General features: G+C 34.8%; 1 long non-coding RNA gene across 1 annotated transcript; it reads left to right on the top strand.

Annotated features, from left to right (window-relative positions):
* Window positions 1-1,584: 1,584 nt before the first annotated feature.
* Window positions 1,585-2,381, top strand: LOC126723609 (uncharacterized). Its single transcript, XR_007654387.1, has 2 exons — window positions 1,585-1,675; window positions 2,069-2,381. It is a non-coding gene; the product is annotated as an uncharacterized LOC126723609 (long non-coding RNA).
* The last annotated feature ends 18,526 nt before the right edge of the window (window positions 2,382-20,907 follow it).

Here is a 20,907-nt window from a genome sequence, read left to right as displayed (position 1 = left end):
TGAATTTTACTATATACAAACTATAACATTATTTTAAATTTTAAATAATGCAACACTAAATATATATTTAAATTTGTAATATTTAATCTTAATGAAGAATTTGATCAATTTCCAATTCAAGAAAAACTCAAAATATGTTCAGAAGTGAGAAGAATGTATATAAATAAAACATCTTTGCATTTCTTGAATTTAAAACTTAAAAAAGAAATAGGAAAAACCATCAATGTCTTGACACTTGATCAGCTTCCTTTTGTTCAACTTGAAAACTCCAACCCATCACATACATCCCCTGCTTTGGGCCTTGGTTGAGGATGATGATGGTTGGTTCCCCTATATTGTTCCTAATAAACTATTATCCTTATTTGCGAAAGCAGTTGCATGCATACCAAATATGAATTCATAATCGTTTTTGGTGTGGTTTAGAAAATCAATACTCAAATGGTCTCACCACATCCCCTAAGAATACTCATGCATGTCACATCTCCAAATTCCCATCACCTTAAACGTTATGCATATCTTTTAAGTAGAGACAAATTAAAATATACTACTCGAGTAATTAAAGCAACTCCAAATTCCCATCACATTAAGCCCCATGCATATTTTCTCAATTTGAATACTTTTTATAGAAATGCTATATTTTAAACATTTTCATAACACTTTCTCAAAAACTTTAAGTGGCATCTAGGTTGTTATTTGTTATTAGTGGACAAACAAGGAATTTTAATAGTGAGTTCAAATTAGAAACAATAATAACTTATCACCTAAAAAGTGTTGTGAAAATGTTGTGGACATAGCACTTCTCAATGTTTTACTATAAAACTCTCTTGCGCTTCTATCTTGAATTCAATATCTGTGTGGCATTAACTATTGAATATCTATGATAGAATTTAAGACATACAAGCTTGAATTTTGAAGCATATCCTTTACATGAAATAGAGAAGGAAAAAAAAAAAGACTATTTATTTCTCATAATTAAAATTTCAGATTTCTATTGGTTCATATCAAATTCTTGTAATGAAATAAAAATGAGGATTTTTCCATAAAATAGGTTTAAGGCTTGTAGAATAAATGGTCACACATTTGGCAATTTCACAAAAAAGTATTAAGGGAATTCTTATATTTTAAAACAGCTTAAAGGCTAAAGTTAATAAAAACTATTAATTGACATAGTTTTTTTCTTTTCAAAGTGACACATAATGATCCCTAATTTTAAAAGATAATGGTTGCACTAATAATAATAAAAATAAAACAACATTGACCATTGATTGAATTGATTGTGTTCAAGTATGAAAATACAAAACATTGTAATAATTTACATTTTTTGTTTAAATCTTTAACCATTGGTTGCCAAACAGTATTAATAACATTGATCAGTAATATAGTAATATAATGAACTGTGAACTTACAGTTTAAATTAAAGACATTCTTTCCTAAAATGAGACTAGGCAACAAGGCCCACAAAAAGAGCAACAAGTAACCGACTTTAGACAAATCGACTACACAGTAAATCCCCCTAACCCAAACATCCACGTATTCCAAAATAATAATAATCTATATATAAAATAATAGGTGAAGCAGAGATAGTGTGAAATTGAATTTCAAATTAGAACTCTAATTTTGTGCCATGTGTCTAGAATCTGAAATTGAAGTTGAATTTTGCATCATGTGGCTAAATGTATGTGGGCTCATTCTCATTAAAACCACTTCTATGTATCGGGTCAAGTGAGTTACTGTGCTAATTAAGTTTTTTCTTGATTTTGTAGTCAAACGTGAAAACCAAAGAGATTAATATCGGTGATAAGAACTTGGTTTGTGTACATTGCATAATTTCCAAAAAGATAGCAAAGCCAGAGTTTGCATCTTTGTTATAAATTACTTACAAAGTTTGCATCTTTACATTTGCACTGAGTTTCGGATTAAAGTGCTTTCTTCTTGGTTCTAACACTGAGTTTTGTTTACTATTCACTTACAAAGTTTGCATATTTACATTTGTTATAAATTTCTAATATGTGATTAGATGCACATTATGCCTAAAATTCACTATCCTTATATTTGGCTTTTTGTTCAGGTTGGGCACCTATAACAATGAAGAAAGCACTATTGTGGACCGATGGATGATACTTTTTGCAGGCTGCAAAGGAACTTAGTGATCAATGGAATCTCATGCGAATTGGAGAGGACCCGGCTGTAGATGTCTGGATGGCAGATGTGAGTCACTATATTTTTAAAATGTTCAATGAAGGTAAAGGTTATGAACAATGTAAATTTTCCGGAGAGAGATTTATTATTCTATATTTACGCAAGTTTGGTCGCCTTCTTGGAGTGGATCACTCCACCCTGTCTTTCTACTGGAATTTTTTATTCAGATTGTTACAATTTAATTTGAAATTTTATTTGAATTTTCCTATTGTTGTTACTATCATATATTATCATTCCAATTGTTCAATTAGAATCTAAAATTGGAGTCCAATTTTACTATACACGTGTACAATCTAATTATTTTTAATTTTGCTATCATGTGCAGAAGCCAATGAGATGAAATTAATAACACATTAAACACTCATGCTTTGGGAATCGGTAGTACCAATCTAAATCCATTGGACCTGCTTCGTGATAATACAACTATGAAGGATGTATAAAAACACGCACAAACCCATCTCTCTATAAAAAGAGATTGGAGAGAATTTCTTTTATCAGCCATGGAACTTCAAAGGTTTTTTCTTCACACAAATGCCCATCATGTTACAAAATGACCCATCGTAAAACTACAAAATGAGTACAACTCTGAGAGTTTTTTTTTTTTTTTTTTTAATTAAAAATTTTTTAAGTTGCGAAAATTTCAATCACCAATAGAGATTGAAGATTCAAAAGCGTGAATGGATCTTTTGGATAAACATTGTCACCAAGATTCATATTTCTGTGTGAAATATATATACTGCTAAGTTTTGTTAATGAAATTTTTTGGTTAATAATATGAATTTAGACTTAATTGAGCTTTTTAAACATGAATAAACTCATGATTAATAATATATCTATTCTCGTGCGGTAGCACGGGGCTACATACTAGTAATAATAATGGACATGTTAGCATTCAAATTTATTACATCAATTCAAACAATTGGTGAATTTTATCACTAAAGGTAGTTTCATTATTTAATTAATTAATTTTTACTGAAAGTTGTTTCCATGATTAGTATCATGGTGTCTTTATTATTATTGTTTTATTTTGTGAACATTACGCAGTTTTGAGTCACTGTCATAAAACCAAAATTCATCGTTTATTGGCATCTTCTATTATATTCAATGAATATATCTAGATTTTAAATCCTTCAAATGTCATAACTATCAAAAAAAGAATCCATTGTGCAAGTCAGGGCCAGCTCAACCCTTAGGCAAATTAGGCAATTGCCTAAGGCCCCCAAGTGGAAGGGGGCCCCAAAATTTTAGAAAAGAAGGGGTAGTAGGGGTAAAAAAAAAAAAAAAAAAAAAAGTTTTAGATGAATTAGAAATATCTAGCACATCCTTTTAACCAAAAAACAAAAATTTTGGTAGATCCTGTTAAACATTGGTTCTAAACAAAATTATTGTCCAAAAATAACATTATGGTTCTCTAGACAAACCAAAAATCTACAAGATAAACTACAAATCTGGTCTAAGAGATTAACTACAAAACAATCACAAATAAAACAACTCAGACCCCTAAAATTTTTAGTTTTACAGTTCCCTCTGCTTCTTTCTCTCTGCTCTCTGCCTCTCTCAACTGCTCAAGCAAGCTGCAAGCTTTCTCCGCCTCTCTGACTCTCATTCCTTCTCTGAATCTTTGATTCTCTGCTCTCCGGAGTCTCCGCCTCTCTCAACTACTCTAGAACTTTGAGTTTTCTAATACGGTGCGGTGCGTATCATGTATAATATTTGAGCCCTTGACTTTCATTTTAGCCTTTCTCTTTATTTTATTTGTCCAATGGGCCTGCCTCCTGCCTGGACGTTTCACTTTGTTTGGGCCTTCAATTTTTTTTGTTTTAATAAAGCCTGCGTTTTTTTTTTTTTTTTTTTGGGGTAATAGGTAATAGATACAATTTGTTTTGGAGTTTTTTTTGGTGGGTCTTGTCAATAAGTCTTGTGTTATGGCTGTGCTTAAATTTTTGTTATGCTTGTGCTTAACTTTTTTTTTTTTTAATTTTAATCTTGTGTTTATATATATATATATATATATATTAGTTAATGGTAATATACTGAATAAGTCTTTATTTATGCAGGTTGAAACTACAACAATACTTTTTATATAAATCAGGTTCTATTTCTCATTTGCTCTACATTTGAAAGTTATTTTTTATTTTAGTTTTTATAAATATATTGTTTGATTAGAAATGTCTACTAAAAAATATGCATTTGGATATGAAAAACTTAAAAAAAGAAAAAAAAAATTAATTGAGTCTCAAAAAGGATCAATGGATAAATTTGCTATTAGTAATAAAAAAAATATAACACAAAATTTAGATGAAAATATCACAAATGAGCAAGAAATTCACCAAAAAGAGTTAGAAGATAATGAAATGATACAATTGCAAGATAATGAAATGATACGATTGAAAAAGAGATGTTAGAAGAACTTGAATACAAAAATTTAATTAGTCAATTTGCATCTCAAAAGGCAAGAAAAATAGATTTTAAATGAAATATATTATAATATAAAAAATTAAATAAATATTAATTTAATTAATATATAAGTATTAAAAAAAAAAAACCCCATTTTTTATTCTCGCCTAAAGTCCCAAAATGTCTAGGGCCAGCCCTGGTGCAAGTAATTAAGTAAAGTCAAATTTATATACTAAGCATGCTTCAAGTCTTTTGCCATTATTTTTTAGGGGAAAATAATAATAAATTTTTTTAGTTAGGGTTTTGTCTTGGTCCTTTTGGAAGATGTAAGAGGGTTCGTAAATAAAAAAAGAAAAAAAAAATGTAACGGGTTAGGTTTTCAAGAAATTGGGCCTCTCTTAGAAAAGTTAATGGGTTTCTTATTTGAAACCTAGCCCAAGTCCTGATGGACCTCCATTCTGTTTGACTGCCCATCTAGCCCACGTTAAGTCAACTCAAGTATCAAAATCTTTTTTCTTTTTCTTTTTTTCCTTTCACCAAGATCCATCTAACAATATACAACCTGATGGTGGAAAAAATCGATCATGTTTCAACTTAATACCACCTCATATTGGATGTAGTGGATGAGATATTAAATATGAATTTGTTATTCTTGAAATAAATTTTTATCCGTGCAACAAGGGGCAGAACTACATTTAAGGGTGTGGGGGCCATCGCCCTCCAAAAATTTTTAAAAATCCTTTATAACATTTGTAACTATTAAACAATTTTTAAGATATAGCTTATAAAAATAGGAATTGGCCCCTCAAGCAAAAATACCTAATTCTGCCACTGCTTGCTGATAATAATCCATTTGAGCATTGATATCTTTCCTGCTATGTTAGAATTTCTTCATAGGAAATTTTGGAATATCGTTGGCAATGAACTTTTTTTTTTTTTTTTCAAATATTTGTTAATATTTATAACTATAAACATTTTTTAAGATATAACTTTTAAAAATCGGAGTTGTCCCCTCAAGCAAAAATTATTGATTTCACCCCTACATGCCGATAATAATCAATTGGAGAATTGATACATTTCCTCCCATGTTTGAAATTTCTTCCTAGGAATATTGATGGATTGGAATATCATAGGCAATGAAAATGTAGAACAATCAATGTGGGACTTGAGAGACCCTTCAATCCTGTTGGGGTGCACGGCTGCACCTAGAAGTTCAGTCCACATGGAATTCTATTTCAAGATGAAATAGGTGAAGTTGGCTTGCATGAATAAAACTCCTATTCCTAATTATACTAGGAGTGTCAGTCGGTGGAACGTATTTTATATATAAAGCAATGTATTGTGTGCGTGTGGTTTTTATGAGAGAGAGATTGAACACTGAAACACAGTTTTAAATCCGACCGAAAGAAAAAGAATAGTTTTTTGTTTGGCACTAAGGAAAAAAATAAAAGATAAATTTTCTTTTGCTAAAGACGTACAAGGAAGATAAATTGTAGGTTCTCTCTAGGACTATTATTTGGGTGCTACAACCACATAAAATTGAAATAATCAGAGTGGAAGAATTCCAATCTAGCATATTAGAACAAGTTGATATATTCCTTGAACCAGGCATAAGAGAATCAGACAAAATGCATAGCTCTACATTTCAATGCTAGAAGCTATGTGCACCTTTTTCTGTGTTTTCTATATTCATTCATTGTCGCTTGCTTGCTGTGATATTATCCTCTTGTGTTCCCTCTGAATTATATTTGGGTTTTCACCTTTCTTTTCATACTTATAAATCCATCTTATTTTGATAAACAATCAGGTCGTATTGTTACTGATGAGATCGATCATCCTTTGACTAATTAAAGAGCCCGGTACTGAAAATTTGACCTTACTCTTCCTTGCTAGCCAAAGGATGATTTTCCCTTCAACAATTAATAATGGGTATGAGTTGTGGATTCGAAATGGCTAAGGTCTAATCCTAGGGAATTTTAACATTTTTAACAACTTATTGTATAATTCTAAATTAATTTTAACAATGTTAACGGAGTAATGTGTAATCAAATAATTTTGGATAATCTTAACAATTTAAGTGTAATTCAGTTAATTATGGAGAATTTAATTTCGACAATTGAAGATGTAATTTAAAGTTATTTTGTGGATTTCAATCATTCAAGATTCAATTCGAAATAATTTTGGTGAATTTTAACCAATTAATAAATGTATTTTAGAATTACTTTGTGAATTTTAACAACTCAAGTGTATAAGAAATTAACTTTTATGAATTTTTTTTTTTTTTTTGAAACCAAAACGATAGAAATTTTATTTCAACAGCCAATATACAGTAATAACTAGATCAAGCATCTAGTCCTTGGGTGGACCATCAGCGAACAACATAACATGTTGCCATGACCCACAAGAGATACTTTTACATTCTATCCAATAAACTTTTATGAATTTTATTTATTGAAGGTGTGATTCCAAATAATTTTGGGGAATTTCAACTGTTCAAGGTGTAATTCAAATTTGTTTTTAGTGAATTTTAGTCATTATTTAATCCATTCAAAATGTAATTTGAACCAATTTTATAAATTTTGAGGGAAATTTTTCTCTTTTTCTTTTTGTGCACTTAAGCATCTGGGTCATTTTATTTGATTTGGGATGTTGTAGACTTGTAGTGTACCAATTGGTCTTTGCCCCTTTTTCCTGATCTCGGTTCAAGCATTTGATTCAAGCTCATTTTCGGTTTGGCCCAATCACTTTTAATCAAATGCCAGTTAGAACTGGGCTTATTTTGGATCAGACCTAATCATATTTTAAACAAAAGTTAGTGTGTTTAGGACTAATTTAGTTCGGCTTGACTGGACTCATTTTAGATCGGGCCTAATCTTATGTTAATATGCCATTGCAAAGGATAGACACAGTTAGGCTTGGCTGAGTCTATTTATTATTGTCTTTACCTTATGAGCTAGATTTTTTTTTTTTTTTTTTTTTTTTTGATAATTTAAGGAGAAATTTACATGTTTGAGTGCATGAGTGCATTTAGGCAATATGCTTTTTTTTTTTTTTTTTTTTTAGAAAGTTTCAATCTATGGCATCCGCTCCTGACGATAGATTGAATCTTAGATATCTTATTTAACTATTAGAAACTTTACCAATTAAGCTAATTAGAACCCACATCTAAGCAATATGCTTGTAAACGGGTTTTGGATGCATAGGTTCTAAGTTCAAATTCCAAAGGAATTGTGAAATTGCCTGAATGAACAATTTGGTAAAATTGTAGCAGGATGTAAAATTGTTTGTGTAAGGACACGATTTACGTTAAACCACAGTAGGATTGGGTTCGCACGTAAATGGACCCATACAATATCATTTGTAGAGAGTGGGATCGAAAGGCTAAGTCATGTTTACTCGGCTGTGGTTTTGTTAAGTTGTTCATGCATGATTTAGAGGTGTTCACCCCTTTTTGGTCCTTTTCTCTGGAAGGATCCCCCCCTCTTTAGGTTGCAAATTTTCCTTTTATATTAGCATGCATTCAATTTCCTTCGTCCACGTGTAGGGTCGAACTTTCCTAACCTGACACTTGTCCCATCAGTTTAAGACCTGAGTTGTTGGGAGTGGTTGAGTAGGCTAAAGAGACACGACTCTGTGAGAGGCAAAGCTCCGTCTAGGGCAGGTAGTTTGGGCAGCCTTTCCTAGATATTTTAGATTTCTTACAAGATTATCCCTATGCCACTTTTACCCCTTTCCTTAGTGTAGCTCTGGGCTAGCCGAGGGCTGTACCTTCCTCGGCGGTTTCTATGGCCCATTGGTGCTTTGCGTTTATTGGGCTGGGACTACTATCCTCTTCGGCTTGGGCCTTAAGTATTCTTGTGAATAGGTGGATCTGGCCCATCTGTTGTCGGGCCCCACAATAGCCCCTCAAAACCATGCTGTCCGACCCCTTGGTTGGATAGGAGGGTTTTGATAATACCGAGCATTTACAGCGGCTCATTAAATTCGGCCCTTGATCAACGTCGGCGACTTTTCACCTCCCCAAGGAATGCGCCGGTCTACGAGATGTCTCCCTCGATTTGCGCGTGATGCGTTGATACCGTTTGATTGTTCATAGTCTGCCTTTAATATTTTCCTGTTACGAGGCCTCCCAAACCAAGCGGTTACTGATAATGTGGAGGAACAAAACGGACGCACATTTATTTGGGGATTTCTTGGGATATCAGAGCGCGTTACGTACCCTTGTCCCCTTCCCCTATATAAAGATAGAGAACAAAAGGTGATTCTCTTATATCTGAATTCCCCAGGCTCTTCTCAGAATTCACTTCCTCCATCCGGTTACTTAATATTCGATAATACATCCCCCACAGTAATCCGCCATGAACAAAGCCTTCCTTTCCCAGAAACGTCATGTCCTAACAAAACTTGAGATGGCTCGGTCGGGGCAAGGATGGAGGAGGCTCAAGATTTGCCTCCCCATTCTTTTAGCCAAAATCCGAAGCAGGGACTCGTCATACCCCATTTCTGGTGTGACTGAGTCGAAAACCTCCCTTGTCATCTCCATCCGCTCTCTCATGAGCATACCTAATATGGCTCCCCTTCTCCCTCTTTTGCTCCTTTTACTTTCTTTTCATTGCTTCCCTCTTCTTCTCCTCCTTCCCGCTCATGTCCTCCATCTTCTTTTTCCCTTGCTTTCTTCAGCAACAAGAGCTTGCTGAAGTGCTTCCATGTGTTCCAATTCTTCTTCCTTGTCCTTCATTATTTTTGTATAAGGTTCTTCTCCTGATATGAGCAGTACTGAGGCAGAGATTTCAGAGAGACTTTGAAGGCGAGTTCAGAAGACGCCCAATGATTTACTTATTTGTATTGCGGATGTTAGTGTTATTTTGACAGTTCATTTTTTTTTTTTTTTTTGTATAGGCTTGTTTAAGCCCTTCCTTGTACGTTGTAATAATAATTTTATATTAATAAAGGTTACTGTTATTCTATTTCGTATGTTCTGTTTATATGTTTTTAATAAATTTGCAAGTTCTGCTCGGCACAGTAGTATAGCATTTGAACCGATGACAACTAAGGCCAGAATACTTGCTGATAAAAAGTCGCCACAATGACTTTAACAAAATTATTATTAGACATAACAATCCGACCAGTGAAGGACGAGACTTACCTTAACCTTAGTCGCGAGGGGGACTAAGTGCCTGATAAGGTGTAAGAAGTAATTATCCGAGGACATGTTACTCTTTCAATGAGCAATTTCCTTAGGCTAACGATCATCGATTCGTTACGCCCTACTCTTAACACACTGACCTTTACCTTTTCCAGTATTTAAGCCGAGAAACTTCTTCATACGGGCAGTTGATTTCCCCGGAAGCCTGTGTCCGAGGACTTTACAAAACCTAGGTTTTGCTCAGGACTTATGCGTTTTATCTTATGTACTTGACCTTTCCCTTAGGCTTGAGTCCGAGACTTGTGTCTTTATCGGTACTTGGTTTCCCCTTTTAGCTTGAGTCCGAGGATCATGCAAGCCTTAGGTTCTGTCCGAGACCAATGTCTGCATCAGTACTAGGTTTCCCCTTTTAGCTTGAGTCCGAGGATCATGCAAGCCTTAGGTTCTGTCCGTGACTTTGAGTTCAGATTTTCCCTTTCTTTGAGCATTTCCCGAGGTGCCTAACGATGGTTGTCCTCGGCCATGGCCACTGCTCGGCTTCGGCCAAAGTACCTGGGCCCTTACACAAAGCGGGCCCGGGGCCACGAATCCACCTAGCCCATGAATTAAGAGATATTTCTACAACTTCTGGCCACGTGGTACTCTCTGATGTCACAGTGACCGAGGTGCGCCTTTACGAGGCTCTTTAATCTTGTGGTTGCAGTTGATATTGGAAGTTGAGCCAGGACTGTTTTGTCTGTAGCGTTTCTTGGGACGCCACATGAGTTGACTGCCATCACCTTGTCTTTTCCAATAAATGGGAAGGAGGGAAAGTTGCTTTATATACGCACAAATCCTTCAGATTTTCTTCCACATCACAGCTTCCATATCCGGAGTTCTCCTTTCTTGGCATAACATGTTGAAAGGGAGGGTTGGGAAGAAAGAACTGTCTCCGCCGCAGAAGCGCCGTGTCTTCATGAGGCTTATAGCAGTAAGGTATGGGCACAGGAAGCACAAGTTCAGGAGAGTTTTCCATCTCCCCCGAGGGAGAACGGCGTCTCTCCCTCTTTTAGCCAAAATCCGAAGCAGGCTCTGTTCATGCCAACACTTTGGTATGGCAGAAGAAGGGTTTTCCTCCATCAGTGCCTCTGCTTTGCGGCAGGTGTATATTTAGAGAAAGCCCCATCACCTTCAACTCCCTGCACCTTTTCTTCAACGGTGTCAGGTTCAAGTTGGGTCTCTTTGGCTGCCTGAGTTATGGGCATGTAAGGGTGCGGGGGAAGAATAAGGTCTCAGGGCTGTAGCCAACCTTTCCTCCGACATACCTCCTCGGCTTTCTCCAGCTTTCTTGTATTTTCTTTTCTTGCTTATGTAGTAAGCTTTGACGTGGGCTGATTCCAGCTTTTCATTTGTACACTGTACTACTTCTTCATCGTAATAAAAATGGAAATTGATTTACATGTTTTAAGCGTTGATCTAATGGGCAACACAACTCTGTGAACGAATGTGCTCTATGTATGTGTTGCTCTGAGAATATTTGTGATAAAGCTACTTTGAAGCATAATCTAATCAAATCTCATCTGTCATCACTATCAGGCATTATACCGATAATTTGTAATAAATCAAAGTTACGAAACTAACCGGGATATCAGTTGGACATTCTGTGATAAGCGCGTGAATGTCGTCCAAGACTGATGATTTATAAACAATCTATCCGAGCAGTCGACTGGGAGTTAGGGAGCTCCGATGGCGCTTTTGTGTACTTGGTTTCCCAGAGGCTTGGGTCCGAGGACCATGCAAGGCCTTGGTTCCGTCCAAAACTTGTATGCTTCTTTTTAAGTAGTTGGTTTCCCCAGAGGCTTGGGTCCGAGGACCATGCAAGGCCTTGGTTCTGTCCAAAACTTGTATTCTCCTTTTTAAGTAGTTGGTTTCCCCAGAGGCTTGGGTCCGAGGACCATGCAAGGCCTTGGTTCTGTCCAAAACTTGTATGCTCCTTTTTAAGTAGTTGGTTTCCCCAAAGGCTTGGGTCCGAGGACCATGCAAGGCCTTGGTTCTGTCCAAAACTTGTATGCTCCTTTTTAAGTAGTTGGTTTCCCCAGAGGCTTGGGTCCGAGGACCATGCAAGGCCTTGGTTCTGTCCAAAACTTGTATGCTTCTTTTTAAGTAGTTGGTTTCCCCAGAGGCTTGAGTCCGAGGACCATGCAAGGCCTTGGTTCTGTCCAAAACTTGTATGCTTCTTGTTAAGTAGTTGGTTTCCCCAGAGGCTTGGGTCCGAGGACCATGCAAGGCCTTGGTTCTGTCCAAAACTTGTATGCTTCTTTTTAAGTAGTTGGTTTCCCCAAAGGCTTGAGTCCGAGGACCATGCAAGGCCTTGGTTCTGTCCAAAACTTGTATGCTTCTTTTTAAGTAGTTGGTTTCCCTAGAGGCTTGGGTCCGAGGACCATGCAAGGCCTTGGTTCTGTCCAAAACTTGTATGCTTCTTTTTAAGTAGTTGGTTTCCCCAGAGGCTTGGGTCCGAGGACCATGCAAGGCCTTGGTTCTGTCCAAAACTTGTATGCTTCTTTTTAAGTAGTTGGTTTCCCCAGAGGCTTGGGTCCGAGGACCATGCAAGGCCTTAGTTCTGTCCAAAACTTGTATGCTTCTTTTTAAGTAGTTGGTTTCCCCAGAGGCTTGGGTCCAAGGACCATGCAAGGCCTTGGTTCTGTCCAAAACTTGTATGCTTCTTTTTAAGTAGTTGGTTTCCCTAGAGGCTTGGGTCCGAGGACCATGCAAGGCTTTGCTTCTGTCCAAAACTTGTATGCTTCTTTTTAAGTAGTTGGTTTCCCCAGAAGCTTGGGTTCGAGGACCATGCAAGGCCTTGGTTCTGTCCAAAACTTGTATGCTTCTTTTTAAGTAGTTGGTTTCCCCAGAGGCTTGAGTCCGAGGACCATGCAAGGCCTTGGTTCTGTCCAAAACTTGTATTCTCCTTTTTAAGTAGTTGGTTTCCCCAGAGGCTTGGGTCCGAGGACCATGCAAGGCCTTGGTTCTGTCCAAAACTTGTATGCTTCTTTTTAAGTAGTTGGTTTCCCCAGAGGCTTGGGTCCGAGGAACATGCAAGGCCTTGGTTCTGTCCAAAACTTGTATGCTTCTTTTTAAGTAGTTGGTTTCCCCAGAGGCTTGAGTCCGAGGACCATGCAAGGCCTTGGTTCTGTCCAAAACTTGTATTCTCCTTTTTAAGTAGTTGGTTTCCCCAGAGGCTTGGGTTCGAGGACCATGCAAGGCCTTGGTTCTGTCCAAAACTTGTATTCTCTTTTTATTTGCTTGTCTTTTGAAGGTTTAGCTCCTCGAATAAGGTGGGGGGAGCTGGCCTGGTGTTTGAAGCCCCTAGGCTTGTCCATGTCGTTGACACCGTGGAACGTAGCCCCTAGTAAGAGCTTATGTTGGAATATCAACAATATGTCACCGGTGATATAGGCACCTTCATAGCCCCTTGTTCGACAGAAGCTCAACTTCGCCACCGCTCGAGCTAACATGCAAGCCTCCCCACAGACGGCGCCAATTGTAAGGACACGATTTGCGTTAAACCACAGTAGGATTGGGTTCGCACGTAAATGGACCCATACAATATCATTTGTAGAGAGTGGGATCGAAAGGCTAAGTCATGTTTACTCGGCTGTGGTTTTGTTAAGTTGTTCATGCATGATTTAGAGGTGTTCACCCATTTTTGGTCCTTTTCTTTAGAAGGATCCCCCCCTCTTTAGGTTGCAAATTTTCCTTTTATATTAGCATGCATTCAATTTCCTTCGTCCACGTGTAGGGTCGAACTTTCCTAGCCTGACACTTGTCCCATCAGTTTAAGACCTGAGTTGTTGGGAGTGGTTGAGTAGGCTAAAGAGACACGACTCTATGAGAGGCAAAGCTCCGTCTAGGGCAGGTAGTTTGGGCAGCCTTTCCTAGATATTTTAGATTTCTTACAAGATTATCCCTATGCCGCTTTTACCCCTTTCCTTAGTGTAGCTCTGGGCTAGCCGAGGGCTGTACCTTCCTCGGCGGTTTATATGGCCCATTGGTGCTTTGCGTTTATTGGGCTGGGACTACTATCCTCTTCGGCTTGGGCCTTAAGTATTCCTGTGAATAGGTGGATCTGGCCCATCTGTTGTCGGGCCCCACAGTTTGCATTCCCAAATGTGGAATGTGTTTTGTGCATTTTTGTAAACAATATTGAGAGCATTTTTTTCATTTTATAATATCAGCATACACAAGGAAGACTAAGTAATTGACTTCGTACAAAACGACAACACATGCAATAATTAAAGACTACAACAAACGACTTGTAGTATAATTCCAACACTAGTAAAGAAATTGGTAAGCAACATGTTATATGAACTCAATCTACTGCACGACTTGTCGTTTAATTGTCCTTCAGTGCTTATATAGGCTAGACTAGCCAAGAAAGATATTGTCTTGGTACATAATTATATACGATCAGTGTACTATATTAAGAAATTATGTCGAAGGGGTGAGTTCATGTAACTCTTAACATTTCCTTTTCATCTTCTATAATTAATTCGGCCTCTAAAATACTAGATCAGTAAAAATTTAACTCAATTGAAACCATAAATCGTTTGAAAAAAATAAGTTGTCAATGTACTAAGGGTCCGTTTGGATTGAGCTTATTTTTGCTGAAACTGAAAACACTGTAGCAAAATAATTTTTAAATGTGTGAATAGTGCTGTGGGACCCATTTTTAATGAAAAAGTTGCTGAAAAGTGGAATTTGTGGGTCCGTGAACAGTGCACGAATGCACTGTTCACTGTGCAAAAGTCAACAAATGCGGGCTGAACCAAAAAAAAAAAAAATAAAATAAAGAGAAAACCGCAAAACAAAAACGCAGTCGCCAGGAAACTTTGAATCCAAACGGGCACTAAATCATCAATGATTAAATTTTCCTACTAGCTTGAGACCATAATTTTTATAAACCAATATCCTATGTGTAGTTCAGAAATCATTACATATTATTTTATTTTATTTAACATAATTTTTACTTAAACAGTGCATCACATGGTCATAATACAAGGTTTCTATATTCTTCACAATCTCAATTTCTTGTTAACAAGATTATCAGAAATTTGGTAAAACTTATTTCATTAAAATTCATTCACTAACTGACAGGATGTAGGACTCACTATTCATATGAGATGATAGAGTATGTATTTATGGTACTTTGAAAGTACACAATAATTTTTCCTGATTACAAGGCCTATATATATATATATATATATATATATACACACATAAGCAGTACAAAGAAAGAAACAGAGTAAACCCACTAACTAACTAACACACGTGCTATACTAAACCTAATTAACATACACACATGTAGAACTAATAACAGAAACAACAATAGCAAAACTACAAGTCGTATAGCTAATTCCCTAAGGGAAGCTACTGTCGTTTTGTCTCTGGTATAGAAGGACTGCTGCTCTTGTCTTCTTGATAAGCTTCACATCTCTCTAATTTCTTCTTATCTTGATAGAGATGTTATATATTATCTAATCTATAAGCTCATTTTTGTGTATAATTTGAACGTATAAAAAACCTGAAACTGAAAACATTTTATAAATGAACTAGTTCTTAATCTTTATAAATCTTGCTATTTGACAGGTATATAGAGAATTCAATCCAAGGGTGAATTTAGTGAGAAAAGGCAGTTAATAAAATTTTATTAAATAATGTAATATTAACAATGAACTATTCAAATCTTATCTTATATATTAAGTTGTCTTAAGGAAAAAAAAAAAAAACAAACAAAAACAAAAACAAAAACAAAGAATTACAAAAGTGTAACTTAATCAATATATGCTTTAGTTTCGGTCCTTGCTTCTTGGTAGTAGTGTGGTGCCATATTTTTCATGCCAAAATTGCGCACTCGTGATGATTCCTGATTGCAAGCCAACCAATCAGCATTTCCTAGTCATGCTGACATTGATTGAAGCCATTTTTTAGTCTTTGATACTCATTTTCTTGAGAAGAAGATAGTCTTGGTCGACGTTATGATTCAAAAATATCGGTGTGTAGTACTTTTAGCAGAGAAAAACGACTAGATAGCGAAAGACCTGTGCTTCACGAATCACGATGTTGCACCAAGTCTTTTGTGCGTGTGTTTCCTGGCAAGTTTGAATTACTAATGGGAATGCAGGGACAAATTTCACCCACAGACTCAACCACAGAAGAGAATCAGTAAACGGTTTGTACAATGAAAAAATATAGAAGAAAAAAAAAGTCTACAAAAAACCTTTTATTTATATAATTTTTAATTTCGATACTTGTACAATGAAGTCCAATCTTGCATATTAGAACAAGTGTTACCGAACATGGTGCATTTAATCTAAACTGAGTTATATATCACTTGAACCAATCATAAGAGAATCAGACAAAATGCGTAGCTCTACATTTCAACGCTATTGCCTTTTCCTTGATGTGTGCTAGAAGCTACGTGCAGCTTTTTTGTGTTTTCTATATTAATTTGTCGCTTGCTTGTGATATTATCTTCTTATTTTGTCACTCTTTGAATTATATTTGGGTTTTCACTTTTTCTTACTTAGATTTCAATTATAAGCTAATTTTGTGTCATCTGTCTACCTAAGATTTTTAATTTTTTTGCCAAGTGAGTTAGTGAGTGCATAATAATAAGAGTCTAATTTTAATGAACTATAAAATAAGAATAATGGGTTTTCACTTTTTCTTACTTAGATTTCAATTATAAGCTAATTTTGTGTCATGTGACTACCTAAGATTTTTAATTTTTTTGCCAAGTGAGTTAGTGAGTGCATAATAATAAGAGTCTAATATTAATGAACTATAAAATAAGAATAAAAACAAAAACCAATTATATATCTACATAACAAAAATCACCATACTTTCTATCTTATTAAAAATTAAATTTAAAATAATCATAAATAATTGTGGGGGCCGGCTAGTCAATAAAATTATTAAAGTCAAGTCAATTGGGCCTGTGGCCCATTTGAGGACGAAAAGCTATCCGAGAAGGCTCATATCAGGTTGTAAGGGTAACCAAACGAAAGGAAGAGTAGATATCACATAAGGTGGGTTCAGTATTCGTCCGAGGAAAAAATTCTTCTCGGCAATCTGAGTCCGAGGACGACTAGAACTCCACTTTGTTACAAACGTCCTTCGAAGCTATGTTACCACTAAAAGTGGGATATGGGACCAAGGGTAAGAAAGAAAAGGCAAACAAATATCTATAACAACAGCTGCCTCCGCATTAATTGTCTCTCAACCAACTCTTTGACCGTTTTAATGTGGAGGTGATGCTTGAACAGTGACAAAGCAGCCTTACAGCTGCTAGTTTGAAGTTCCAAAAGGTGTTAGATGGGACAGAAAAAGATCCCCTGAACCAAACTAACACGTGTGTGGTGAAGATGATAGAAAGAGGGCAATATATAACAAGAAAAAGGGCATTAAGGAGAAGGATATCGGAACAAAAAAGAAAAAGACAAAGAATACTTAGAAAAGGCCTGAAGAACAAAAAAACTGAACTTGTTTCAAAGAAAAACTAACTGTTATATCAGTGCTATCAATCTATAAACGGGAGTTTGAATCGTTTTTCTTTTAGAGTTAACCTAGTTCTTGAATACCCACGCTCTACAAATTTTATTGTTTGGGCTTTTGACGTACGAACCCAATATCAGTTTGGGATCGTTACAAATTGAGTTCTTACAATAATATTAAAGTTAGGCAAAAATTTTAACATGCATTTAATTAGGTTTATTTTTATGCATGCCTCTACATGAGTTATAAGCTAAATGGTGAAGCCAAAAATTTTCTTAGGAGGGGCCGATGAATACATTTTTGTGTAATTTTTAGATTTATTATCAATTTTAAAGAGGAATAATGGAAAATTTTAAAAGCTAATGGGGCATGGCCTCCCTTGGCACCCCCTAACTCCGCCTATGCTAATAGTTACGTATTTATGTTCAAGTCAATAATTTTGAAGGGGAAATAAAAAGTAGAGTGCTACTTAAAATCAATGATCACATCAATTATAACAATAATTAGGATGTGAATTCAAACACAACAAATATTTCTAATTTGTTGACTTAGCATAATAAAATCACCGGCTTAATTCACCGCATATGATTGTCACTAATTGATGTGATATATCATATATGGCATTTCCTAGTCATGCTGACATTGATTCAAGCCATTTTTTTTTGTCTTTGATACTCATTTAATTTTTTGAGAAGAAGATAGTCTTGGTCAATGTTATGATTAAAAAATGTCGGTGTGTAGTACTTTAGCAGAGAAAAACGAAGACCTGTGCTTCATGTGTTTCCTGGCAAGTTTGAAATACTCATGGGAATGCAAAAAAAAAAAATATATATATATATATATATGGCAGAGAAAAACGAAGACCTGTGCTTCATGTGTTTCCTGGCAAGTTTGAAATACTCATGGGAAATTGGGAATGCAAAAAAAAAAAAATATATATATATATATATAGATATATATATATATATATATATATATATCTATATATATATAGCAGAGAAAAACGAAGACCTGTGCTTCATGTGTTTCCTGGCAAGTTTGAAATACTCATGGGAATGCAAAAGGAAAAAAAAAAAAATATATATATATATATATATATATATAAAAGAAAAAAAAAGTCTACAAAAAACCTTTTCTTTTATATTATTATTATTATTTTTTTTTTTAATATTTCGATACTTGTACAATGAAGGATTGTCAAGTATTTACTGAGTTTACTCCTTATTTTTTTTTCTCTTTTAAGTCCTAACTCAATTCTTACATTTCCAAAACTTTTATAGATCCCTCTCTCATCAATATGACAATATTACATTTAATTGAGCACAAACGAGTAGAGATATTACTTATATCTTTCTTGTAGGGACACGTTTTGAAGCCCAAGCCCAGGATATAAAGGGATGGTGGCCTAATGAGTCCAATACAATAAATTTGTAGAGAATGGGTTAAAGAACTAGGCCTTAATGAAATTGACAACGGCTAATATGGACTTTGAAAATGATTAAGTGTACACAATGAATATAGAACTGAACGAACTCGTTGTTCGAGGAGGTCAGTTATCGTATAAATCAATTAAGCAAATCATAAGTGCAATTTGGATTGCTATAGTGTTCTTTCTCTCTCTTTCTCCCTCTCCTTCCTCATGGGAAGTCTCTCATATTATATAACTTCTTCTGGATCATCTTGATCATACACTTGTTGATCATTTGAGTCATCACTTGAGTACCTATCCCATCAGATACCCTCTTTTGCTTTTTGTGAGTTGTGATTGTTAAGGCAGCACTATTTAGGGGTCTTCTTAACATAAATGCGGCTAGAAGAGTAGTTGTAGTGTATTTAATGCGATGGTAGCAGCTTTCCCTTAGATATTTTCGAGTCCCATTACCCTGCTACGTTTATGATGCATGTCCCTATCGCTGGAACTTCCTGGAAGGTAACCTTGATTAGTGAAGTATATGATTGAACTGGATTTACCATGTCCGAGGAGGAAATTTCTACTCAGACCATCTTAACTTGTTCTTTGTTTATACTACTCTTAAGCCTGTATCACCTAAAGTTGTTTATTTCTCCTCGGACAACTCGCGTCTTTAGCTAAAGCCCAAGGCCCAATAGATGATTTGGGCTTCCAACCCTACATTTCTTATATTTAAAAATCAATAAATATAATAAATATACATGTGAGAAATTTTGTTCAATTAAAACCAAATCTTCTCGCTTTTTGAAATGCATAATTAGTATTTAATTTTTTGTACTTGAGTTTTGCTAACATTTTTTTCCAATTAATAATACGGTTGATTTACTAGTCTTTCCTTCTTTCTTTTTTATTGTTAAAAAAATTGATAGCTATAACAAGAAGGAAGGGTGACTCGAACCAAAGTTTTCGTAAAAAAAGAGCAGACAATACTACTAGATTACAAGACTCTTAGTACAGTTAATCTTAAGTAATATTTTACCATTTTTAATTTAAAAAATTTTCTTCTTGTATAAGAAATTGTAATAGGTGCTATCAATAAACTTCAATAAGCGATAAATGCATTTAGAAAATAATTAATCTACTCATTTTACATGACTTCATCTTTTAATCAAAGTGTATTAGTTTATTTCTAAAAGCTCTTTTACAACTTGTAGTTTTGACAATAAATCTATACCATAAAAAAATTCAGCTAAATGTTTTTTTTATCACTAGTAACAAATTTCTTAAGATATCCTATTTTTAGATTCAACCAATTCTTATATTCTCTGTTTTGTTACTATCCACATTTTTATTTTTATAATATATCTTTATAGATTAAATATATGTAGAAATACATTGTCAAAAAAATATATATATGTAGAAATAAAATAACCACGATCTACTATAAAAATTCTAATCGAACTAGAATAAAATAATTTGTAAAGTGTAATATAATAAAACCTAATTTATCAAATGCACTAATTACATTTATTTTTTCTAATATTTTGATTAATTATGTATATTTTAAATGTATCTATGTGTAAGTCAATAATTTTGATGGGGAAATAAAAAAAGTAACGTGCTAATTAAATTTCTATGAGTTCCAATTAACTCAATTGGTAAAGTCTCTGATGATTAAATAAGAGATCTGGGATTCAATTTCTGCCTACACCAAAAACCGATTGGTGTCTTGGTATGATAATTAAGAACTATCATAACAGCGGTATTTCAGCTAACTTTTATTTTTATCTACAGTTTTCAGCAAAAAATTTTCAATTTCAACTAAATAAGGTGTTTCCAAATGGACACTAAATTAAATTGGCATGTTCATTGTGTCATTGATAATAACAACTCCATATTACTATAAACAAACGGTGTAGCTCTAGACTTAGTAGTTTAGTTTATTGGTGCAAAACAAAGTACAAACTGTTTGGCAAAGACAAAACCAGGTTTTTCTTTTGGCTAAGATTAATAATCAGATTCATGGTTGACAGCTCTGTTCAGTTCTTATGTTTGCTTTAGGATTGGTTTTCCATTGGAACATAGAGAATTTTAGAAGTTTCGTGTGCAATAACAGTAACACAACAAAGTAATATTTTGTATATAGAAAATAAAATAAATAATAAAGAAAAAAAGAAAAGTAACATGACATATAGGTCCATGAGGCATCTTTATTATCTAATCA

The sequence above is a fragment of the Quercus robur genome, chromosome 4, assembly GCF_932294415.1.
Source record: "Quercus robur chromosome 4, dhQueRobu3.1, whole genome shotgun sequence".
NCBI lineage: Eukaryota > Viridiplantae > Streptophyta > Magnoliopsida > Fagales > Fagaceae > Quercus > Quercus robur.
Note: the sequence above shows the minus strand (reverse complement) of the source record. Positions and strands in the feature narration are given on the sequence as shown.